The sequence below is a fragment of the Dermacentor albipictus genome, chromosome 4, assembly GCF_038994185.2.
Source record: "Dermacentor albipictus isolate Rhodes 1998 colony chromosome 4, USDA_Dalb.pri_finalv2, whole genome shotgun sequence".
Taxonomy (NCBI): domain Eukaryota; kingdom Metazoa; phylum Arthropoda; class Arachnida; order Ixodida; family Ixodidae; genus Dermacentor; species Dermacentor albipictus.
In genome coordinates, this window is record NC_091824.1 from 119,175,746 (window position 1) to 119,197,634 (window position 21,889).

The 21,889-nt window shown below is 49.3% G+C and overlaps 1 long non-coding RNA gene across 2 annotated transcripts in view; it reads left to right on the forward strand.

The window, feature by feature from the left end:
- Window positions 1-9,643: 9,643 nt before the first annotated feature.
- LOC135916058 (uncharacterized) overlaps window positions 9,644-21,889 on the forward strand; it is a 47,082-nt gene continuing 34,836 nt past the window's right edge. For both annotated transcript variants that reach the window (XR_010568824.2, XR_011514060.1), the window contains exon 1: window positions 9,644-9,701. This is a non-coding gene — a long non-coding RNA (uncharacterized lncRNA). The remainder of the gene's footprint in view (window positions 9,702-21,889) is intronic.

Below are 21,889 nucleotides of genomic sequence, written 5' to 3' on the forward strand. Positions count from 1 at the left end.
ATCATCATCCGCCTACGTCCACTGCAGGGCGAAGGCATCTCCCTGCAATCTCCAATTACCCTTGTCTCGCGCTGACTGATTATAACTTGCACCTGCAAATTTCCTAATTTCAGCACCCCGCCTAGTCTTCTGCCGTCCTCCACTTTGCTTCCCTTCTTTTGGCACCCATTCTGTAACTCAAATGGTGCACCGGTTATCTACCCTACGCATTACATGGCCTGTCCAGCTCCGTTATTTTTTTTTTCTCCTAATGTCAACTAGAATATCACCTGTCCCCGTTTGCCCCCCTGATCCCCACCGCTCTCTTCCTGTCTCTTAACTTCACGCCTAGCATCTCTCGTTCCATCGCTCTTTGCGCGGTCCTTAACTTGTTTTCGACCTTCTTTGTCCGTCTTCAAGTTTCTGCCCCATACTTCAGCACCTTTAGAACTCAATAACTCTACACGTTTCTTTTCAACGACAGTACTAAGCTTCCAGTCACATTTGTTAATGCCTGCCGTATGCACTCGAACCCATTTTATTTTTCTATAAATTTCCTTTTCATGATCAGGCTACCCTGTGAGTAATTTACTTAGATAAACGTGCTCCTGTACAGACTCTAGATGCTACCTGGCAATCCTGAAGTCTTGGTCCCGTGCCAGGATATTGAACATTATCTTTTCCTTTTACATAATAATCTTCAGCTCCACTTTGGTTATTATTACTAAGGGGAGATGGACATGGGGGAGTGTCGTGAGGGGTAAGGAAGTAGCTTCTTTTCAATTCTGCATCCTGCTGCGGAACCATTATTCTCACTTTAGACCCAACTAATCCTTGCTTGACCAGACTTAAAAATAATAAATAATAGGGGGCAGGGAGATGCATGAAATCATAATAAAACTCTTCAGATGGTTTGGTGGTCGATTTAGTATCCTATTTTTGAGGCAAGCAGTGGTGTAGTAGACTCTCTATAAGTACGACAGGAAGGAAGAATATTCAGCGGTGTACACGCCATCCTTCCTATCGTATTATATATTTCCGGCAGCTTGCCTCAAAAACGGAAAACTAGGTGGTTAGGTGCTACAGTTGCGATTCAATCAGCTAAGGACTGCTACTACCGGCGTCCTTCGCGGCGGCGGTGCCGAGTAAAAGTAGGTAAAACTAACAGTAACTAAATACCCGCGAGCAAAACTCATGAAATTGGTATTTTATATATTACAATCGCTTTGATCATGGGCACTGCCACGAGCCGGATCAGAAGCGGAGAAATATTCACTTGTCAGTCTATTTCATTAAAACTTCTTTCTGGGCGAGTTGGTGCATACTTGATTTGAAAATTATAACAGCGCTAACACATGCATCCAGTGCTTGTGTCTCGTCCTTGTTCCTTTGTGTATGCATGTGTTAGCGCTGTTATAGTTTACTTGTCAGTGCTGCACTTCCAGCAGGACCCTTGTCTTTTGTGGTGCTAGCAAAGCGACAAAAATGACAACAACCCACGATTTGTCTCCACTTTCAGGTGTAGATGTGGCTACCAGGAACGTGTAGTGATTGATCACCTCCGTTTAAGGTTGTGAAAAGTTCAATCTTGCTCCTGGTGAGTATGAATGAGCTACACGCAGTTTTGCTGCAGCGTTAATTTATACTACTTTTCTCAATTAAATATTATTATAATATGTGGGCAGCCTATTGTAGGAAGACCCGCGGTGCAAGAATCGCATTCAGGACTTTCATTCTTGACACGCACTGGTAAGAATAAACCAAGCAAACAAGATTTCAATTTGCCGTGTACAATGAAAGCCACCTGGTAGAACAAAGAACGTTGAAATAAAATTCTATTACAGAAAAAAAAAATAACTGAACCAGAGGCAATGGCAAAATACTTTTCCAGTCAGAGTGCATATCAAGCTAGAGAATCGATTGATTACATAGAAATCATGTATTATATCGTAGTATTTCAGGCTAGCTTCAAAGGAATGCAGTAAATTACATTGTTCTATTTCACTCGGTAGGTCATTCCAGAACGAAATTGCACTAAAAGAATTATGTTGATCCAACGCACATCTTGTAATCTAAGCTTTCGAAAAGGTGCTAATCAAATGCTATAAATTTCTCCATTTAGTTACAGCCTATTTGGCGTAAAAGAACCTGGCGCAGGCGCACCCTAAGGTCCCTTTATGACGACTTCCGCCGCCCAGTTCGGAAGAGCGTCGATCAAGGGTTTTTGGCGCACGCGGAAATTATCCCAAAGAGTTATATGGCGTTGTCACTCTAGAAGTATACGTGCCTTTGTACGTAATTAATTGTTGGAGCACTGGCCAGCTGTGTTGAAGGACCGTGGTTCGAATGGACACGTAATTCTTCTTCTTCTTCCTCTTTTTTTTTATTTGAAGTGAACTATTTGGCAAGCCATCATCACCCAGCAGCCACGGTCAGAAAAGTCCGAAAGCATTTGCAAAGAAAGCCTTCGCTTTTAAAATTGGCGTTGATAGCCATAGTTGGCAGGCACTTCAGTAAGTAACACACTGCGTGTAACAGAAAGGACCGCAGACCTAGAATTAAGAAAATACATGTAGTGAGGAGATGTCTAGGACTACGTAGCGATTGAGCGTTTTAAGAAACAACTTGCCAAACTTTCACTAGAGGCAGAGATAATCAGGGCGATGCTGATGAGGTGCGACTGCCACGCTGGCGCAAATAACGAAACAGCTGGTCTCAAAGTTTAACAAGAGGCAGGCAAACACTGTATAAGTGAAGCCTCATAATGGGACTATGAACAAACGTGTAACGTACATTGACAACTCATCAAGCGTCGAAATTCAACTTTCAACGCAAGATGCATGCATTGATGCGCCTTATCTGACCCGCGATGATTTCTTTTTTTCTTTAGGTTCCGCTTTCTGCCTGAATGGGTGATGAATAGACAGTGTTATCTTCACGCTGGTTCGATATATTAGAAGGGCAGATTAGATCGATGTCACTAATCACAGACAGAAGTGCCTTGCGTCCGAGATAAGGTCATCCGCCGGGCAGGGAGAAGTGTAATTTAGAGGCAACACTTTCGAAGCCAACAGGACCTTGGGTGGACCTTGCGCTGCTTCGGCCGATCGCTGTCACGGTTATAATCTGGAAAGAATATTTCCTCGGGGGGCGCTCTTACGTAAATCAAAGCGTCATACGCAAAAAAAATAAAACTCGCACCACGAAGTTGTGAGAATTAAAGCTGCCGTTTTGTGGCGAACGTCGTGAACGGCCTTCAAGTTTTTACCACCCGCAGAGAAGGGCTGCGCTAAGCGCCGCACATTTGGAACCTGTGATTTTCTTTTCGTTCAAGGTTGTCGCATTTGGTTACACTGCTCGTACGTACTGCTACTGTAATCATGTGTCGCAGATTAGCGGGGAAAAAGAGAAGACGAAAAAAGGAAAGAGAGAGCCAGCGACCCAAATATGGCTGAAAGTACACTGGGAGAGGAACTTTTTTAACGAGTGAAGAGAAGGACGCGCGGCGTTTATGGTCCCCGCGGCCTTGCCGACGCTTGAGAAGAGCGTACGCGCGCAACCCTGCGATGGGGTGAGCGTGTGCGCGTGGACGCAGTGCGTTTGCAGCTAATGAAGCAAGGCGCCGAGTCCGCAGTAGACAGTCGCTGGCGACTGCGTGTGCGCTGGGGACTCAAACCCACTTAGTAAAGAAAGGAGCAGAAAATGCGTGCGGCTCACAACGAGCGCCCGCTTGACGTGCGTGAAGAAAGTACGCGCGCGAGTTCGTACGCGTTAGCGCTACTTTTGGATGCATGCGTTGCCGTCGTGCAGTGCAAGTTGCAGACAGAAACCGTGGCGCTTCAACTATGCGAGTGTCTTTTATTGTGGTTGGCTCGAGCGCGGCCGCTATAGAGTATGCTGTGTGCTAGCGGCTATGCTGCGTTGCCTCAGAGCACGTGCACCTCACCGTGACCGACAAGGGCACAAACTAGAAAAAAAACAAAAACAAAATTACTTCGTTTAACAGACTCATGTGTCTATAGAATGGTCGACACAGTAGTAGCTGCTCTGCCCGTGTGCGTGTGTGCGTGCGCGGGCGCATGCATGCGTGCGACAGTAGCTTCCTATGCAAGCGCACCTGTGGCTGTAATTCGATTTGCGTGTGTTGTACGCTTCGTGCGATCATTTGTTGCCTCGGAACCATAGCGCGCCAATCCTGCAAATGTCACGTGGCACTGTAGAGCGAGAGGCTTACACCGAGAAACCTTTTTGCCCCGTAGTTTAAGTTTCGTTATGTTGATGTTATTTTTTTCTGTTTCTGGAGTTTTTGAGTGCTATTCGCCATTTACGAGGCAACCTCTGTACACGAGGGGAGGGGAAAGAATCTGTGGAGCTTTTGTAAAGTGTGCTAAGCTTATGTCTTCCGTCGGCCTCCTCGGTTGCATATCTTAGTGGGCAGGTTTATAACTGTTGTTTCCTATTGCTTATTTTCTCGCGTGAGTTGTGAGTGCTCTGAAGCCATGGCCACTTGGCGCTCTTTCGGCGTATCTGGGTCTTGCGCCAAAAGACATAAAATCATCATCAGCAGCATCATCGTCACTATATAGACAATAACAATATTTACACCATTATTTTTACGTCGTTTGTTTCATAACTGCGAGCTGCTCACTGCTGCTTCGGCAATAGTTCAGTTTGGAACGGAGAAAAGAACATACAGCAGGGTTCTCTGTTACATCGCTAAGCATTCATTGCGTTGCTAAACCCGAGGTCGTGGGTTCAAATCCCGGCCGCTGCAGCCGCATTTCGATGGCGGCGAAATGCGAAAAACACTCGTGTGCCGTCCAGCGGGTGTACGTTAAGAAACCCTAAGGGGTCAAAATTATTCTGTAGTCCCCCACTACCGCGTGCCTCACAATCATATCGTGGTTTTGACTCGTAAAACCACGGAATTTAATTAAGCATTCATTCGCACTTTCCAGCACTTATAGGGGGCGCGGCGGAAGCGCAACATATGGCTGGAACTTGTAGAGACTGGAAGTTAACCTAAGATCGTTAGGCCGGTTGGCCTTGGGAGCGCACGGCAAAACCACAATTTAGGCGGTGCAGGGTGACACGGGTTGGGCCTCGTTCGAAGTCAGAGAAGCGCAGGGCAAATATAATTTGTAAGTAAGATTCAGGTACATGTATCAAAATAAATGGGCGGCTAAAGTGCACAAGTATCTGTACCCGAACATTGTGGACACAGAATGGAAGAAGAGGTAAGAAAAGTTGGTAACTAAGTACAATTGAAAATCTAAATAGACAACCAGGAGTCACCAGAAAGAAAGTCAGAGAACAAGAGACTGTGAATGAGTGCAAAGAATGGAAACAAAACGTCTATCGAGATTTACAAGAACAGGAACAAAGATATCAGAAGGAAAAATCTCTAGGATAACACCAAGGGCAGTGCCTCGCTATTTGAGGCTCGAGCTGGTTCCCTAAGGTCAAAAACATACCGGAGCAAGTATTCCCAACTAGATGAGGCATGTGTATGCTACAGAAAAAAAAATCCGGAGACCGCTTAAGCACATCCTAATAAAATGTGAAGAGATTCACCCAGTGAGACCTGTAGGTAACGTACGCCTTCCAGAAGTGATTGGATTTAAAGTGGAAGGCAGGCATTAACTGGTTAGCGGTCGAAGTAAATAAGACACGTTTAGAATATAGGTGAAAAAAAGTAGGGAAGAGATTGATACGAACGGATCTGTTACAGGCATAGGTAGCGGTACAAGGTAGGTAGAGAAGTTTTGGGGAAGATAAAAAAGATTAAAGAGGTGTATACAAAAATGCTAGAATGAAAAGCATGTATAGCATACGTGAGTAACTCGAGCAGGCTGGATGACTATTTGCCACCTCGCCGTTTCAATAGGGGATGTCAATAAATCATCATCAACCGTCATCATGGCGGGGATGGAGGGGATGGAGGGGTCAAGGGAACACGCGCGTCTCGAGAAAATTATGAAACGGCGCTTTAGATTTTCCAGTCTTTTACCTATACTTCTTAGTTTAAATTTTTTCTTCCTAATAATATTAACAGAAGTAGAAATATTTCTTTTATTTTCATTAAATAAAAAGAGGTGGCATGCGAGCCTTTATTGCCGCCTAGCTCATTCGTTGACCTTCTTAAAGAACGTAAATGTGTCTCGTCGAACGTGAGGCTGCGTTTGACGTTGGCCACGTTATATGCCGCGGAATTACAAATAGACCACGAGTGCTGTAGTCCGCATTCGACCTCTTGTAAATATCAAGCGCTGTGAAAAAGCTCGCCTGTAAAAAAAGCTCCTCATTTGCGACGTAGTCGGTGCTGTAAAGATAAGCGAATCTTTTCTCGTATTTTTTAATATCTCTGTAATGTTCGAGGCACCCAGTAGTACGTTAGTCGAACGCTGAGCACGGTAGCGCTCAGTAATAAACGGGGCTAGCGTTGGGAAGTCATGCTGGTACCTAAAGTAAATGTCACGTCACGTCCATTCACAATGAGCGGCATGTCCCACTACGTCAATTTAGTTCCGCTATACTTCTTTAATAATCCTAAAGCTACAAGGAAACAGGGGCCGAATCCACGAAACTTTTCGTTCGTAAGTGCTGTTTACACCATTCTATAGGCGGCAGCGTTTGCTAATAAGACCTTGGACGTCGCGGCTGGCAACTCCCTGTACGAACAGTTCTTGCGTAAGTACTTTGGTGTGAATACGGACGAATCTCAGTAAATTACTAAGTGAGATTATTTGCGGAGATTATCAACCATGCCACTACAGGCTGTATCGACCGTAAATGTATGCGATAGTGTTTTCGCATGCAATAGAGCAATATTGCGAAAAAATGACGCTGGGGGTCACCTCTATATTATTTTTTTTACAAAGTTCGTTCGGCTAAATTGTATACTTCCGAAGAAACAACACTCCCCTTCAGCGTTATTCACCGGAACGCAAACACTTTTTCAACAGTCTATCACAATTAGCTAGCAAGAAAGCAAAGTATAGAACCGCTGTATGCGACTGAACATTCAAGACACCAGACAAAATGGTCCCGAAAGAAGTCTTCTTCCACGCTGCACACGACCATTCGGTAGTTCTCATTCTTGCCAATCTGCAGTTTTATCTCCCAGAACTTCTTTTGTTTCTTAACATTCGGGAAGGGGTGGATAGTTATTACACAGTTTTTGCATTGTGGAGCAATAAACATGCGGGTTATGTTTCCCCCTTTGATCGTTTGTCGCTATTCTGAAAAAGCGGTGAAATCGACGGAAACTGTATAAGCCGGGAGAACGCCGCTGCTATAAAACTCGGGAGAAAACATCCGCGCGGTGTCGCTAGCGTATCTGAAAAGTGCGAATCGCGATCAAGGATAGAGATAAATAAAAGTTAACTTTCTGACATATCATTGTAATATTCTGGCATATCATTTCTAACATATATCATAACATATCATGACATTTAAACGTATCATTCTGACATTTTAACTTAACCAGCAGTGTGGCCGCAAGCACTGGATGCGTCTTCCTTGCGGTATAATTCTTACCGATGCCTTCTTCCGCACCTTCACGTGCTCGCATCTAAGATTAACACTTTTTCTTCGTCTTCATCATCACTAAATGTCGTCTGCATATCGTCTTCCTGAACCAGCGCCGCTTCTCTTTTACATCACTGCACAAAGAACAGTGCTCTCCAACGAACGTGAATACCACCGACTAACGACGACTAACGACGACTAACGACTGACGACTATCGAATGACTGGCCCATACCGGTTTAACTACATGCAGTACTGTGCTCCTTCGGATAACCGAGACTTTGGGTCCTCTTCTTCTTCCTTCTAAATGATGGCACGTACCCACGAGGGGGGGGGGGGGGGAGGGGAGGGATTGCCCATGGCTCGCAACGGAAACAACAAGAAGTTCTTGCTTTCTGTATGTGATTATTAGTGATAATAAATTATTTCTCGTTTGTTTTCTTTTCTTCAAAGCTTGGCCATATCGTAAGCCTTGCAAGTCGCCTCATCACGAATGCGCAGGCAGTTTCTTTCACACCTTCATTTTCCTTCTCCTAGACCTTTCTGTCCTTTGCCCATTGCAAGGTGCCCAACGGAGCATTTACTCTCTTTATCTGACGTGCTTAACCCGCATTGGCATTTTTAGAGAGGGATATTTACTCTACAAGAAAAAGAAAGCTTCAGAGGTCGGCCTAAACAATTGCCTTTCGAGCCAACTACCAGCCTTAAAGTTAAAAAGAAAATTTTGCAATTTAACGTTTCGAAACTTCTCAGTGGGCTTCTCAGTGAACGCCGTAGTGACGAGGCCCGAATTGATTGCGAACGCTTGCGGTTTTCTAACGTTCATCCAAAGCACTTTCGTTACACGAGCGCGTTACGGTAAGGAGATATGGAGGATGAGTAAAAGAACGGCACTATGACGACGACGACGACGACGACGACGATGATGTTGATGATGCTGATGATGATGATGATGATGAATTCCATTCAGTTGACGTGTCGGTGAATAACGAATCTCAAATTTTAGTTTTATTAGGTCGCACAGCAGGTTTCAGAGGGGGCCGCTACTTGTGGAATGTGGCTTCCGATATTGACCAAGAAGCTGAGAGGCCAACTGTTTCGTATTTTATACGCGAAAGTAGTCAGAAAAAAATCGAAGGAGTCGTAAGATTTCAGTAGTTTATAATTCCACGAAATACGGCGATGTGATTGCAACGCTTCAGGCGAATCTCACGTGGTTCGAAGCAAGATAAAGCGCCTAATCATTGCACTTAGCACGTGCTTCGCGTGCTACAGGTTTCGATATGCAGCAAACGTGCGGGAATGCAAATGTTTACTCAGCCGCATAAAGCTCAAGAATTCGGTGAGCAAAACCTGTGAAAACGGTTAACACTCTAGTCGCCAAGGAGGAATGCACTTCTCCCAGGAGCCTTATCATGCTTTTTTTTTTCTTTTTTTAAACCGTAAGTTGTACTCGGTCAGAGGCCTATGCCAGCAACGGTTAGTCAACGCAATAGCAAGAAGGCAAGTGCTCAAGCGGATAATTTTCTTCTGCGACTGCTTGGCAGCACCCAAAAGATGACCAGCTATCGTGGAACTGTCAGAAACCATTGAACACATCAACGCCAAGTCTATGTGGTTTTCACACGTGATAGATTTTGCGGCCGCGCGGCAGAGCCGCTAAAAGAAGAAAAACAGCGAAGACTCCCGAAGGCACGTTCGTTCGCAAGGCTGCGCTTTTTGCTAGAGCGTGCATGCAACGTTTATGCATTGCGTTCTCTTTGCGTAGCTGTTGGGCAGTGGATGCCTTGCGTTTGAGATTTCACTGACATGAGACTTGCAATCATGGTTTGTGATCGCCGTTTGCATAAGTATGCATCCTGTGTGCGTGCTTCGTGGTGCATTGCTCTTTTCTCTTTCGCCTTCGCCCGACGTGAGTAATTACGATATTTACTTCTTTGTGCAGGTGAAGCAGCTGTATTGTAAAAAAAATTGCTACAGCAGATGCCCGCAGCATGTGGACATCACTCTGTCTTTAACATGTTTTTGTCCCTTTTAACCTTTATTTTTCCGCTGAGCCAATAAAAGCGGCTAAGGGAAAGTTTGTTTTTCTTCTTCTTCTTGAGGGGGCTTATGCCTTCTGATATAGCCCGCCTGCGTGATCAGATCCATCTGTGGAAGCTTTGGAATCGACGCTGTTGACTCCACTTGCAGGTATATATCGGACGTTGTGCCTTTTTTGTTTTTGCTTGTTCCTTACCATGCGTTCTAAAGAGTGTCATAATTAGGCACGGCAGCACGTGTGCTGACTTTTAAGCGCAATCATTTGGTCACTTTGGACTCAGTTTGTGGTGTTAGTGCGTAAAAACGTAATTAAGTGGCACCGCAGAGTTCTCGCCATTCCCTGAAGAGGCTATGTGCGAGTGAGTGAGTGAGTGAGTGAGTGAGTGAGTGAGTGAGTGAGTGAGTGAGTGAGTGAGTGAGTGAGTGAGTGAGTGAGTGAGTGAGTGAGTGAGTGAGTGAGTGAGTGAGTGAGTGAGTGAGTGAGTGAGTGAGTGAGTGAGTGAGTGAGTGAGTGAGTGAGTGAGTGAGTGAGTGAGTGAGTGAGTGAGTGAGTGAGTGAGTGAGTGAGTGAGTGAGTGAGTGAGTGAGTGAGTGAGACCGTTCAAGCAGGTCACGTATAAACAGGGTTCACCTTGCGAGCGAATGCCGGGGTTCCTCTATACCTTATACCTTACTTGCTAGTTTGCATGACGTGTCATTAATTTGCTGGTAATATGGTTGTGGGATGGGCTGGCAATTCCGCATCCAGCATATGCCACTTAGGCGTGACACCTCCCTCCTCATGAGCTACTATTCATCCGGGAAGACCTATAATTCTACGGAGCCGCAGTTAAAACAATGCAAAACACTTTGCAAAGCCATTCTTGCTTAGCCCTAGGCACAATTCTTGCAGATGCGATAAAGAAGTGTAATTTGGTTCTTGTTGGAAAGATCGCAAAACGCAATTTCTAAACTAAAATGCAAGCGGCTTCTGGACGGCCCTCCAAAAATGAGTATCACTCAATCGACGTGTCTTTCCACGTGAAACGCAAAACCGCGTTCCTTGGTTCTCATGACATATACTCTGCGACTTCCGAGACGCGCACTGCGACTTCAGACACACTTTGCGTACTCCTAACTTTTTGCAAACCCCAAAGGCTCCCTGCGAGCCACCGGCGGAGCCTTCAATCAACCTATATTTGTTGCAACTGAGAAAAGGTTTATTGGCGGCTCCTAATGTAACGGCACAGCAGCCGGGAACGGCGAAGCAGCCCGAAGCACTGTCCAAACGGACGCCAGCAATCAACAGCGCGAGCCGAGACGAGCCGCGCGTTGGCAATGCGGCTGTGCCGCGAGGCGCGTCTTCTTCTTCACAATCTCCCCCCGGACAAAAAGAGCCATCCTGGCGCCTTAAGAATCGGGAGGCAGAGGGTCGTGGTAGGGCTTGAGACGCGAGACGTGGACAATGTCACGTCCACGCCGGCGCAAGTCTTCAGGTGGTGACAGGGGCTCAATGAGAAAATTCACCGGGGATGTTTGCTCCAAGACTCGGTAAGGCCCTTCGAATTTTGGGACGAGTTTCGAGGAAAGCCCCGGCGTTTGGAAAGGGACCGACAACCACACAAGAACGCCTGGAGCGTAGGTCGTGCTTGGATGCGTGTCGAGGCGGTTTTCTTTCTGGCGCTGCTGTTGCTCTGCCGTAAAGGAGCGCGCTAGCTGGCGGCATTCTTCGGCTTGTCGGGCGACGTCGGAAACAGGTAGACACTCGGAGGCGTCAGGACGGTATGGAAGGAGCGTGTCGATGGTATGCGTAGGCTCGCGGCCATACAGGAGGAAGAAAGGTGAAAATCCCGTAGTGGCCTGGATCGCGGTGTTGTACGCGAACGTGATGAATGGAAGGATGCGGTCCCAGTTACCATGATCAGACGCCACGTACATAGAGAGCATATCACCAAGTGTGCGGTTAAATCGCTCTGTGAGCCCGTTAGTCTGTGGATGGTATGCCGTGCTTGTCCGATGAATAATATGGCATTCCGAAAGCAAACTTTCGACGACTTCGGAGAGGAAGGCGCGACCGCGATCGCTGAGGAGTTCCCGAGGTGCGCCGTGTCGAAGCACGAAGCGATGTAGGACGAAAGAGGCTACATCCCGCGCTGTAGCACTTGGTAAAGCAGCAGTTTCGGCGTAGCGTGTCAAATGATCAATAGCAACGATGATCCACCGATTGCCGTCTGGTGTCATAGGAAGTGGGCCGTATAGGTCGATGCCGACGCGATCGAAGGGTGTGGCAGGGCATGGGAGCGGCTGCAAGGCACCAGATGGGCGTAAAGGCGGCGATTTGCGGCGTTGACAGTCAAGACAGCACCGAACAAACTTCTGTACAAAATTGTACATGCCGCGCCAGTAGTAGCGGTGGCGAATGCGTTCGTACGTCTTGAAGACTCCGGCATGGCCACACTGCGGATCGTTGTGGAAAGCGGCACATATTTGAGACCTTAAGCTGCGGGGAACCACCAGAAGCCACCGACGACCATCAGGAGTGTAATTGCGTCGGTGCAGCAGCTGGTCACGAATGGCAAAATGAACTGCTTGGCGTCGGAGGGTTCGGGATACAGGGATGGTCGACGATCCAGAAAGATAGTCGAAAAGATAAGCGACCCACGGGTCACGACGTTGTGCGGTTGCAAAGGAGTCCATGTCGAGGGATGACACGGAATGTGCGGAAGTTGTTGCGCAGGCCGAGTCTGGAGGTAAAGGTGAACGAGACAAGGCATCTGCGTCGGAGTGTGTGCGTCCACTGCGGTAGACGACGCGAATATCGTACTCCTGGATGCGTAGTGCCCAACGGGCTAGGCGGCCAGTGGGATCTTTCAAGTTGGCGAGCCAACAAAGCGCATGGTGATCTGTGACCAAGTCGAATGGGCGCCCGTACAGATATGGTCGGAACTTGCCAAGTGCCCATACTAAAGCCAAGCACTCTTTTTCGGTCACGCTGTAATTGGCCTCAGGCTTCGTCAGTGTGCGACTCGCATAGGCGACTACATATTCGGGGTAGCCCTCCTTTCGTTGGGCGAGTACGGCGCCGAGACCGACCCCGCTGGCATCTGTATGTACTTCAGTTGCAGCTGACGGGTCGAAATGGCGAAGAATAGGTGGGGAGATGAGCAGACGACGCAGCGTAGCAAAGGCGGAGTCACATGCAGGGGACCAGCAGGAGAGGGCGGCGTCACCGCGTAGAAGCTGAGTCAATGGCGCCATGATCGATGCGAAATTTCGAACAAAGCGCCGGAAATATGAGCATAGGCCCACGAAGCTTCGAAGTTCTTTGATGGTCTGAGGCTTCGGAAACTCAGCGACTGCTCGAAGTTTTGCAGGATCGGGTAGAACGCCGTGCTTGGACACAACGTGGCCTAAAATGGTGAGCTCTCGCGCGGCGAAGCGGCACTTCTTGAGGTTGAGTTGAAGGCCAGCGTTCGTTAAACAGGTCAAAACTTGTCTAAGGCGGAGCAGGTGAGTAGGAAAATCAGGCGAGAAAACCACGACATCGTCGAGGTAACACAGACATATAGACCACTTGAGGCCACGCAGAGTGTTGTCCATGAGTCGTTCAAAGGTGGCAGGGGCGTTACAAAGCCCGAAAGGCATCACCTTAAATTCATATAAACCGTCAGGTGTAATGAACGCGGTTTTCTGGCGATCGGCCGCAGCCATGGGGACCTGCCAGTACCCTGAACGCAAGTCAAGGGACGAGAAAAATTCTGCGCCCTGAAGACTGTCGAGGGCGTCATCGATGCGCGGCAAAGGATAGACGTCTTTGCGCGTTACCTTATTTAACCGACGGTAGTCGACGCAAAAGCGAATAGACCCGTCCTTCTTGCGAACGAGAACGACAGGAGATGCCCAGGGACTATGCGAAGGTTGAATAACATCACGGCGCAGCATATCTTCGACTTGGGTGGTAATGACACGACGCTCTTCGGCAGAGACGCGATATGGTCGTTGACGTAACGGCTGATGTGAACCGGTGTCAATGTAGTGCCGCACTTCCGACGTGCGGCCCAGGTGAGGTTGTGAAACGTCGAATGAACTTCTAAAGTTGTGCAGGAGATCAAGAAGGTCGGCGCGTTCGGCAGGTGTGAGGGTATCGGCGATGGCATGCGAGAACGCAACCCTGGACGTTTCTTCAAGCGCGGACATCGAAGATGCTTGGCCGGGGTCGACGTCAAAAGAGTCTCCAGGGACGTCAACCAAAGACGAAGAGTCGAGGAGTTCCACGAAGCCAAGGCATTCACCAACGAGCAACGTAAGAGGCGCACAGAGGGGATTGTAAAAGTAGAAATTGCTGCAGCCGCCAGCCATGTCAAGCGTCGCGAAGGGTAGTGGGAGAGATTTACGGCTCATGAAGACGTCGGACGGCGTGAAGAGGACCGTTGCATCAGCGATGGCATCGCAAAAGACGGGGACGAGGGCGAAGGAGCCAGGTGGAATATCTGTGTCCTCGCGCACGGTAAGTTTAGAAGGGCGGTCGCAATCTTCGTCCAAGGGTGCGTCACAAGGGGAAAATTCAACTTCGGCGCGTGCGCAGTCGATCACGGCTTTATGACTGGATAAGAAGTCCCATCCGAGGATGACGTCATGCGAGCAGGTGGGAAGAACAATACACTCGACGATGTAAACAATGCCGTGAATAAGCACACGTACAGTACAGGCTGCGTGCGGAGTGACGGGCTGCGCGCTTGCCGTACGAAGCGACAGTCCAGAAAGCGGCGTGGTCACCTTGCGCAGCGAACGGCACAGTTTGGCGGCTATCACAGAAACGGCTGCGCCGGTATCCACAAGAGCGAATGTAGGAACACCTTCTACACAAATTTCGACCACGTTAGCAGGAGAGGCGCGAGGACTTTGACAGTTCGAATGGGGCGCAGTTCTTGCCTCTTGAACTGCGACGTTCAGTTTTCCTGGTCAGGTGGCGCGGGTCGCCGACGCATTGGGGAGAGCGAGCGTCGGCGAGGGGATGGCGAGCGACGCGAAGGAAATGCTGGGATGTCAGCACGAGCATACGGTTGGGGGGAAGGAGCGGCGTATTGGCGAAATGGCTGGCTGCCGTACTGGAAGGGCCGCGAGGCGTCGCCGAACGCTTGAGGACGACGGCGGCAATATCGGGCGACGTGTCCGGGAGTGCAGCAAGAATAACAGATGGGTCGGTTGTCAGGTGTCCGCCAAGGATTAGCTCGCGGTGCGGTCCAAGATGTAGCATGGGCTTCCGGTGGCAGCGGTTGGGACTGGGTCGTGAAAGACGCCGGTGGAGGCCTGCGTACTGCCTGGGCGTACGTAAGAGGCGCGGCCACAGGCAGGACTGGCTGCGCATAGGTGAGAGGCGTGGCGACAGGCTGCACTGCCCGCGTAGAGTTGAGATTCACGGCTGCAGGCGGCTGATGTGGTGCGGAAGGGACAACGTGGGCGACCTCTTCGGAAATGAGGGTGCGGAGCGTGTTTGGAAGACGGGAGGTGGGCTCCTGAGTGAAGGGGACTAAAGAAAGTTGGCGAGCAACTTCCTCACGCACAAAGTCCTTGACCCGCTGAAAGAATGAGGATGGGTCGTACATGTTGTCAAGGCTCGCCAACAAGTCGTCGCTTCCCAAAGGACGCCGAGTCGAAGCGCGTTGCTTCCTCAACTCATCGTAACTTTGGCACAGGCTGACAACTTCAGACACAGTGCGCGGATTCCTGGCTAGGAGCATCTGGAATGCGCCGTCATCGATGCCTTTCAGTATATGGCGAATTCGCTCAGCTTCTGGCATTGCGGCGTTGACTCGTTTACAAAGGTCCACGACGTCTTCTATGTAGCTTGTGAACGTTTCCGCCGTCTGCTGTGCTCGGGCGCGCAAGCGCTGTTCGGAACGGAGCTTGCGAACAGCGGGTCGGCCGAACACTTCCGTAAAGGTTGTCTTGAAGACTGACCATGTGGGCACGTCACTTTCGTGGTTGTGAAACCACAGTTGGGCAACACCAGCCAGATAAAAGATGACGTGAGTTAACTTGGCGGGATCATCCCACTTGTTGTGTGCGCTCACCCGTTCATACGACGCAAACCAGTCTTCTACGTCTTCGTCGTCTGCACCGCTGAAGACCTTGGGGTCCCGTTGTCGTGGAACGCCGGTGCAGGTAACGGACTGTGGCGTCGGTGCCGTTTGGGAGGAGCTGTCGGTCATGGCGGGTGGTAGCGTTCGTGATCTCAGCTCCAGAGTTTCAAGCGACGGGGTTTGAGTCCCAGCACCTCCACCAATTGAGAAAAGGTTTATTGGCGGCTCCTAATGTAACGGCACAGCAGCCGGGAACGGCGAAGCAGCCCGAAGCACTGTCCAAACGGACGCCAGCAATCAACAGCGCGAGCCGAGACGAGCCGCGCGTTGGCAATGCGGCTGTGCCGCGAGGCGCGTCTTCTTCTTCACACAACAAAGATTATTGTGAGAAGGGCCAGGTAATAAGCTGTCCTAGAAGCTTGAGGGATCCTGGATGCTTTGTGTACTCCCTGAACAAGCAGCAGTGGCCATAATATAACAGGCGCAGTCACATATGTTGAAATACAAGAAAACAATGAAATATACAAAGGTACTATAAAACGCAGTACCAGCCCTAACAAAAAAATCTTAAATAACGAATGCTTTTCTACGCTCTAGTATCAAAAGCAAAGCTCTTCCTCCCAGAAAATTTTTAAGGGTTACCGGCAGAATGTGATTTAAAATCTCTTCTCCGTAGCTTCTGCGGCATTTATTTGCATGTCATGGTTATGAGTGTAAGTTATGGGTAAGATTGTAAAACCTGCTGTGCTGTTTAGTGTGCTGGTATTTTCTTGCGATAGAAATCATACGGACGGCTCGAGGCGCATTCACGCCTCGAAGCGGGAGGCTGCTATAGAGTTTCAAACTGGGGGGCAGTGGTTACGACAAAGATATACTGTGTCTTGGTATAATTCGATAATTTGGCATTGTGGTTGGCAGCGACATTGCCATTCAGTGTAACTGCTGCTGTGCACATCATCGAGGTTTTGTGATACACGTATAGAACTGGGCTACGCAGCAGATCTATCCTTTTTCTAATCTATTCCTTTCTTTTTTTTTCACTTCTAAAAGTGTAGAATAGCATATGAAATAGCCTTATGTACGTAAGAGTGTATAACACATAGTCGTTGATTCGTGTTTCTCTCGGTATTTCTCCTACCTGCCCTACCTACCTCCTAAATGCCTACGTGCCTACCAAATTATTACCTGACCCGGTAGGAATTTCTACAACTGCATTGATGAAAGGTGGCCATTGACCGAGTCGTTCTGCAACATAGCCTGTGTAGGATCCGTCACTAGTTGACAAAGAACGAGGTAAATTGTAAAGAGTGTGCTACAAATTTTATATGGTTGTATAATGCATTCTATATAATTGTGTAATGTTGGTAAAGCATTGTGAGTAATCAAGAGCATGGAAATTGTAAATGCGTTACATGAACAGCCAGCAAACAGACATCTAGCACTTGCGAAGGGGGTGAGAACACGCGTACGCAGCTTCGCGGTTTTTCATGCATCAGTTACCCAGATTGGCATAAATCTGCAAATATTTTTTTAATGCGATATCAGTTATACGGACGGGCGTTCGCGGCGCGTTCGAGCCGTCGGCGCCTCCGCCGCGGTTGTCGTGCGTTCCCGCTCGACGGCGCATGCGCGGAACGCGCGCTGAAGGTTGCAGCGAGAGTCTCCGGAGGCGCGGGGTACATTTAACTGCAAAAAAGTCGCAGTTTCGCCCGAAAGGCGAAGCACCGATTGCAATAGCAAATAAGTGGACACCTATACGGAGTAGAGATAGTAGCTCTATCGGCCGTATAAACTTGTAAACAGAGGCATACTAACTAAATTAACAACCACGTGCGCACAAAGCAAACGTGAACACACCTCACTCGATGACCGTGGACACTGAAAACGATGTAGTGAGGAAGCATGGCAGCAGTAATGAGAGAATCGACCTTCGCGCTGCTTCTCGCACCAACGCGAACTACACCGCGAAAACAGCGAACGGCGGATTGTGTGCCTGTCGAAGATGGTTCAGCACAATGCGTTGGCGGGCTAGTTAGTGCGAATCCATGAATACTTTGTTTAGCGCAAAACGACAGACACAAGAAAGACGACAGGACAAGGTGCCTTGTCCTGTCGTCTTTCTTGTGTCTGTCGTTTCGCGCTAAACAAAGTATTCATGTCGAAGATGGCTTTCAAGATACAGCGGCACGGGCGAGAGCACGTGGCCGCCACGGGCCGCCCGGAGTAGAACCGGTCCCGCTCCCTACCCTACCCCGGGAGCCACGCGCGCGACGAAAGACGGCGCGCTTCCTCCCCGCCTTCGACCCTCCCTTTCATGCGTGAGATTGAGCCGCTATCGCCGGCTCACCTTCGCAGCATACAGCATACAGCATACGGTGCGTATGCTGTACGCACCGTATGCTGCGTATACATACAGCATACGGCGCGCCGCGGCGATTTTATCGCCCTTTATACGGAGCCTCACGGCGACGGCGACGGCAGAAATGCGCTTGGAGTATCCACATGATTCCTATCGCAATAGAACGACGAATCGAAATGCACGCAACGTCGACGCTACGCTCAATTGCCTCGGTGGCCGATCCGGAGCGGCGTTGTATCTTCCGCTGCTTCGCGTTGTGCGCACGCACAGTATAAGCACGCTAGCTTTTCTGCTGAGCTGCGGTGTCACAGGTCTGAGCGGAACGGGCAGTGAACGTCAAACGAACGTTGTCCATTACTTAACTAGGCGCTGACTAACGCCAACGGTTTCCTGTCGGTCCCATCTGGTGCACCACCGAGACGTGCGGTGCCTGCAGCGCCACCTGGCGGCACTCCTCATCACACTGGCGTTTTGAGACGCCTGGTAGCTGCCAGGGCGCTGTTCCATCTACGTAGGAGGAGTTGCCTTGCGTGCTGCGTCGCGCGAACATGTCGCATCAGCGTGTAATGAGAACACCGCCCGAGAAGCTCAAGCGCAACGCTAAACCCTGCTGTCGCAGAAGGTGCATGATTCGCCTTTAGGGCGAAACTGCCAATTTTCTGGTGGCGTCGGAAATGTACACACTCTTGTGGCCCTGTAGCGCGTGTCTGTAATAATGCGATTAGCATTTATTGCCTGCTTTCCTCACTACATGGTGCGTCGCTGCATTGCTCGAGTGCAAATCGCATTGACGTCGACATTCACCGTGAGATTGGTTGCGGCTAATTTCGTTTTCCTTTATACCAGCCTACAGTAACGAACGTCTGAAAGGGTGGACAATTCATGCGCCGTTCCAGTGTCATTGGAGCCGAAATGCTGCAGACGCTGCTAATATCCTTTACCTTCAAAAGCCTCTGTGGGTGCTCAGGTTATTTGGCAGATTTTCTCCGCATATCTGATTGGCACAACGGAAAACTGTAACGTAAAGATCTAACAATAACTACGTTTAATTTTTCTACATGCCCCTTTAAGATAACATGTTCGAAAGGAAGACACATGTGCCTAAATCTGGGTTCTCGCAAACTGTATGCTCTCGCAACTAATGGATACCAAAAGAAGGGTGTGTGATTTCGAAACTCGGAGTCAGCTCCCCTGTAAAGTATATAGGTGGCCCATTTTCTTTCATTGCCTGTCTTCAGCAATATCCTAATCATTGTTGACTTTGGTCGCAATTATATGGACGCTCCAGGCGCGGTCGTCGCCGCCACCGTGATGTCACACTACCTACGGCGCAGTACCTGCGGCTCCCCTGTGGAGGCATGAAAGGTCTCCAGAGACATTTCATTTTGTTTTTCTGCAAAAACGACGAAGGCAATCGGGCCGAAATCTCACGCTCCGCTCAATCGACTCTGCGGTAGAGCCAGGGTGGCTTTGTGCCTTCCGCTGTTGGCATGAGTGTCGTGTGCACAAGATGTGCAGCTGTGTGCGTGCACCACATCAAAGGGCGCAATGTATACAGCAGTCCGAGCGGAGCGGACAGTATACACTTCAAGCGACAAACACTCACGCTTGTTCCTTTTGTCTCATCGTGGTATAAGTAAACTGGTAGGGACCCTTTCACAGAAGCCCACATGTCAAGACAATGGCGGCTCGTTGCAGCGGTTGCCAGCTACATATCGGTGGACAACTAACAGCAGGCGAAAAAAATTAAATAAATAATATAAAAAGTGACGTCACAACCGGAAATAGCAGTGATGTCAAGATGCTTCGTCTTTCGCGTCCAATTAGCTGTGACGCCTCGTCGCCTACACAGTGCACCTTCAACATGCATCAGCAGTGCCTACACGCCGCTTACTGCTTCGCTTGCGATGGCACCACCTAAGAAAACTGCTGCGCTAAGCAGCGCAGAAAGGCAACGACGTCGACGGGCGTATCTCGCTTTTGTCCGGCGATATACCGGCCAGGGTGAAGCAGAATGCCTTCGTGCGTTCGAGGTGCACGCTGCAAACTCTGCCACTTGCATTCCTGAAGCTGAGCGCGTCGCAACTCAACTAGCTGCCCAAGACACCATACCGAGGCGGACCGAAATGCTCGTCCCATCGCCGAAGCGACTCGGCAGCAGGACCACGCTCGCCAACAGGACGTCGCGCGCCAGGCATAACTGCAACGCGGTCACCGACACGCAATTCCTGCGCCTTTCGTTGCAGCGGACCGTGAGTTCACGAAGCTAACATGCAACAGCTTTTGTGAAGACCCGTTTCACTTTCGTGTTCTGGCGATTCTTATGGAAGAGGGATCAACCATTTTTTTATAACGCTTGTCCTTTCTCTCCACTACCACTGTTACCTTGTACTTTCTCTACAACCGCGGGAAATTTCAGGCAGCGAGGCAGTCGCGTTGTCTGCATCCGTTCCCTTTCCATTCCTGTGAAGTGCAGTACCCTTACTATCACTATACTGCTATTCGTTTATCTCTTCGCGAAACTTAAAATAACTTTGCACTAAATGCTATACGGCAGGCAGAGTGTACCAGAGCTCTTGATGATGCACACAGGTGCTCCTCTGAACTTCGTGAGCGTTCGAGCATTGTCGATACAATGAGACGCCCGCCATGCAGTCTGCAGAGAGCTTTCGCCACGTTCCAAGTATAAGCAGATGCTGTGGCTTCTTCACTGCAGTAAGGAACCCACCCGCCGTCGCGGTGTTGGACTGGCCATGGCTTTGTGCAGCTTCGCACGAGGTCGCAGATTCGATTCTCGGCTGCGGTCGCCACATTTCTAAGGAGGCGAAATGAAAAAAAAAGAAAGCGCTGTTGTGTTTAGGTTCAGATGCACGTTAAAAAAGTCAGTCTTGCCCGGCAGACGAAGCGAATTATTATTGCGATAGCGAATTATTAGACAGATATACGAAGTAAAGTTAGTCGTCCTATCAGCTACATAAACATACTGTAAACACTCTGCTGTAAACTAATTAAACAGGCTCGTTGTCAAGCAAATATGAACACATCTCACTCGATGACCGCGGACAGTCGCTGCCAGAACGCGGCCGTGATGAAGAGCGGTAGCAGCTGCAAGCGAATCCCCCTTCTTGCTGCCTCTCCCTTCAGCGCGAACTAAGCGCGCGGAAACGCAGCCCACAGCGCACACGAATCCATCAGCTATATCCGCGGTCGGCTAGCCTTCGGACCCAGCGCAGATTGCCTCCGAGATAGGATGCACGCGCCCGCGCTAAGCCGCCGCATCTGGAGTAGAAAGGAGTTGCGCGCACTAACCTGCCCTCCACCTCCTCCCCCCCCCCCCCTCCGCTTGCGCGCGCTAGAAGGCGTGCATCCTCCCCGCCTTCCTCCCTTGCGAGCGCGAGAAGACGCCGCCGCATCAAGCCACCATCCGTATTGTCATCTCGCCCTCGCAAGCTTTCGCTCGCACCTGCAGCATACGGCGCCGCGATGTTATCGCACTTTGATTTATAAGGAACATCACGGCGACGCCGACATAAAAAATATGCCTGAAGTGTCCATGTATTTGATATCGCAATAAAAAACTGCAACGCAAGACGGATGGTTAAATTAATCTGGAGCCCTCATAGCTTCATCGTTGCTTTGAGACGTTATACCCGACGCGTTCACTAAATGAGGCGCCTAGTTGCAAATTGTCCGCGGTGCCGCTGTCATCGGCGAGAAAAGCGACTAAAGAATGTGTTTCCAACCCATGCGCGAAAAACTAAGCAGGGAGAAAAAAAAAAAGGTAACCGGCGTCAAGTTTAGCAAACAGGATGCAGGCGCTCATAAGAGCCCGCGATTATTATTGTTCCGACTCCGAGTGATTTAAGCTTGCAGCGCAGCCGGCAAAAAAGTTGAAGGCAACAGCAGCAATAGAGACG